At 47.6% G+C, this 3927-nt stretch overlaps 1 protein-coding gene across 1 annotated transcript in view; it reads right to left on the bottom strand.

The window, feature by feature from the left end:
- LOC109310332 (guanine nucleotide-binding protein G(o) subunit alpha) overlaps positions 1-3927 on the bottom strand; it is a 215058-nt gene that overhangs the window by 147011 nt on the left and 64120 nt on the right. The window lies entirely within an intron of this gene.

Genomic DNA, 3927 nt, shown 5'->3' with positions numbered 1-3927 from the left:
AAATCAACTCCACTGCCTACGCTCTAGCCATCAGAAGCGTAAGTAAAATAAATCTTTTGTGAAAACATCACGCTGTGTTTAAATCATCCTGACTCCTGCTCACCATTATCACTCACCTGCCCGGTCATAAATCCCCCTCCTTGTGCCAAGCCAGTCATGCCGACCCAGGCTCGTGGGTCAAGGGTGCACCGGCGTTATGGGGTGCGACATGGCGTCATGAACAGGATCCAGGGGAGGTGAAATGGACTCAGAGTTAATACGTCACTGTCCGTGGCATGCTGGAGACCGTAATTATGCAAACTCAAATGATCTATGGGCGCACATTATTTACCACCAAGCAGATGGTCTCATTAACCCATTGATCACCGGGTATGTGTCTCTCATTGGAGACAAAGGAGGCAAAAAGTGGGCCATTCAATTGGGGCCAAGCTCCTTCAGATGTGTTATGAGCCGAGATGGAGTCACCTTTCGGCCCAGAGATGAAGTCGGGAACTTGTCTCTGGCGCGAGTAAAACCTGACAGCGCAGTGAACCCAATACCCGCTCAAGAATTTGCTCGCTGCATCTGCCATGTACGGGAAGGGGGAGAGGGCACCCCACATGACAAGTTCAACTGCCCCAACTTGCCACCCGACTCACGTGGGCATGAACTGCTGACGCAGCTCCATGAAGCCCTAGAATCAGAGAGCTGTATGGTGACAAAGTGGACTGGTCCCAAATGGGACAAAGGAAAGATGATTAATGTTTTATTCCGTACTGTGTCTATTCTGCTGCGTGAGGTTGCGAATTTTGATTCACAGCTGGGTACGGCTAGCAAGACTGCTGAGGATCTGGCGGTAAAGTGCAGTGCTCCACCAGTGCCCCAACATGGCACCGCACAAAAACAGAAGCCGCAGCTAAAAGATGCCGGTACACAAACGGAGAAGCCAACGCCCGAACATAGCGCCGACAACAAGCCACGCCCAGAAATTGGAACTAAGCCAAAGGGGAGACTATGCCTAAGCCTAGAGGGACTGACGGCAAACAATGAGACATCACCAAACAAGGCCACACCCACCTTTTGGCTGGCCTATCCTCCTGCCACCACTCCGCTAACGAAGGACAATCTGACGTCACCAGACGTAGTCACGCCTACTGCCTGGCCGGACCATGCTCTGCTGCCAACCACTCCGCCTCCACTGTACCTAGAAGAGCTCGATGACATGCCACTAACAAAAACCGAAAGTAAAGCTGGCGAAAAAGAACTGATGACTTTAGCCTTGCCCATCACCGTATGCAAGCATACTCAAGCAGGTGGTGTCACACAAAATACCACCACCACTCGTCCCAAAACTTGGATGGAAATGAGTGAGCTCCGCAAAGAGACAAATTCAACCCGACGAAACTCTTATAGTTTGGCTAAGCCGTCTCATGGTAGTGGCAGGACACGAAACTCTTGATTCAGACGAAGCCATGCAACTCGTTCAAAACACAGCCTGGAGCCAAGGGCTAGTTACTGATCCAGCCCCTGTGACGAGAAATGGACATTGGCCAATACCATTACCAGCCTTGGTAGTAGAAGTTCTCATGCGGAAATCACACATCTGGCATGAAGGCAGCCCCAACCAACCTAATGCCATCCAGTTGCTCCATGCCATAATCGGAATTTCTTATGCCATGTGGAACCCAAATCTACACCCTCTGAATATGACACAAGTGCAGCAGGGTGCAGCATGGCCGCAACGTTATCTACATAACCCAAGTCAAGTTTCCTGCCTCCAGTAAGCTATTGAAGCTGTAACTGATGTATACGGAGGTCCACAAGGACTTACTGCAAAATTGGTCCTTAACCCGAGTCTGAATGGAGCGTCGGCAAATGTCTTGGGCCTAATATCCCGCCTGCAATCGGCAATGGTGAGCAACCCTCCTAAAGCCCACACTGCAGCCTACCCAATTCAAACATCACCCGGAGAAACCAGTCACTGGGGCCCACCCAGAACAGCACCGCCTCAAAGATCAGCGGAAGAAAGAGCCATGTTCGGATTCTTGTTGAACCACACGAAACTCAACAAAGCTCAACTACGGGCACTAAGAGATGAAGGACAGAAACTCCTCACAGAACAACTGGGCTTCAAATACAACGAGCAGCCAAAAAACGAGTAGTCGCCGTCGGCAGGCCCAACAGCGCAATCCAAGAAGCTGCTACAGATGATCCTCGCCCTTACGCCGAGCTCACCCTCATCGATCCAACGAAACCTCTCAGACAAGTACGTGTCTCATTCCTACTCGACACAGGAGCCCAAGTCAGCGTGATTACCACTGATGTACCCCATCAGGTGATGAAGAAAGTCATCATGGTAGAAGGCCTGAATGCTGTAAAGCCCACACCTGTAATTGGATTTCTAGTAAAGGGTCATTGAAAAGTGCAAACAGGTGTTCTAGGGGGCATCAATCTCCTAGGCGTCCCCGCAATCCGCGCATTAAAGCTCAAAGAACAAGTGTTGCAAACTCTTCCACTTGCTATGTCACCAGACAGTCGTCATCGTACACCTTTGCGTAACACAACTGCTTAGTGACACTGACCCATCCCGACTAAAGCATCGCTTCAAGCCTTTCTTCAAATCCTGCTACTCGCCTTGGAACAAGAAGGTCGCATCACACCGGTCTCTGAAAACATGTACTTATCAGCTGGATAAGACATAATCCTTCCCGACGTCCTCATCAGTCTGAATGCCGACAAATCCTTATGGGAACATCAGATGCCCACCCTGGTCAAGCTGTGGACACCCAAATTTCTCCCAGGCAAATTAGTTTGGGTTACAACTCCGAACCCAGAAAACAAACACCCGACACTGACCAAAGGCCAAGTTGTTCGCCCTGGACAGTATCCGAACACTTATTGGGTCATCAAAGATGTCAATAGCTCTTCAGAACCTCTGTACCTTTTAGCGCACCACAATTGGTTATCTAGGCACACCGAACAAAAAGTTACGTAAATTGTGTAATATCTCTGGATACTGCTGTTTCTTATTTTCTTTTGTAGGTAAAGACCATGAGATTTCTCATGACCATCATCCTGCACTATGTCATATGTCTCGCTTCGGACACAATTCAACAGAACATGTTCCTGACTCTACTAGCTGTTTCCACTACTGAATGCCACAACTTCGAAGACACCGGAACCGCAACAGTAGACTACCGGCTCTGTTTCCCAAGACTCATAGCAACAACGGACACCGGAATCGTCACTCATCTTAGTCGACCACAGTCTAGTATTTTTATATCTCGCTATTGTAACCTCTTGCGTTATAACCTCCCTTCAGCGGATGTTTTAGAATTACCTTTTACTATCAACACTACTGTATATATACCTATATCTAAATGGCCACAGGTTTATATGAAAAGTCGAAGGTTTTGTTACGTGTATGATGAAATAGAGTAAAGTCTAAATTGTTTATGACCGTGTGGCCGATAAGCCGACCGCATACTTAGCATGTAAGACACGACGTAAAATGTCGCGAAGGTGTCTGTCATGGTGTGGTGTACTGGTTAATTTGGTTCGGTTTAATAGTGAGTTGTTTGTGTTTTTACTTTGTAAGCGGCCACCGTTGTTGTATGCATCTTTTCTTGCCTTTTCATGTAATCAAGAAACGAATAACCACACTTTCTGCTTTTGTATATACATGCTTGCCAATTGTTTATGAGCTCAATGAGAAAGATAACCAATTCTAAACGATGTCACCAAAAGTTGCCATCGGCAAGGGGGCATGTCAAAGATTAAAGTCTTTGATTTCAGATGCCGATGGCAAAAGGTCAGATGACAAAGGGTCAGAAGCTAACACAACAAACTCTTGTGGTTGTAATTTATCCCTCTGTATTAACAGTGTTGCATATACACACCCCTGTCTGTGCCTCATTTCAAATTACTTGAGCTTTCCATACGAGAGAG

Source organism: Crocodylus porosus, unplaced genomic scaffold, assembly GCF_001723895.1.
Source record: "Crocodylus porosus isolate Cpor-Errol unplaced genomic scaffold, CroPor_comp1, whole genome shotgun sequence".
Classification (NCBI taxonomy): domain Eukaryota; kingdom Metazoa; phylum Chordata; order Crocodylia; family Crocodylidae; genus Crocodylus; species Crocodylus porosus.
This window is presented reverse-complemented; position numbering and strand designations above follow the sequence as displayed.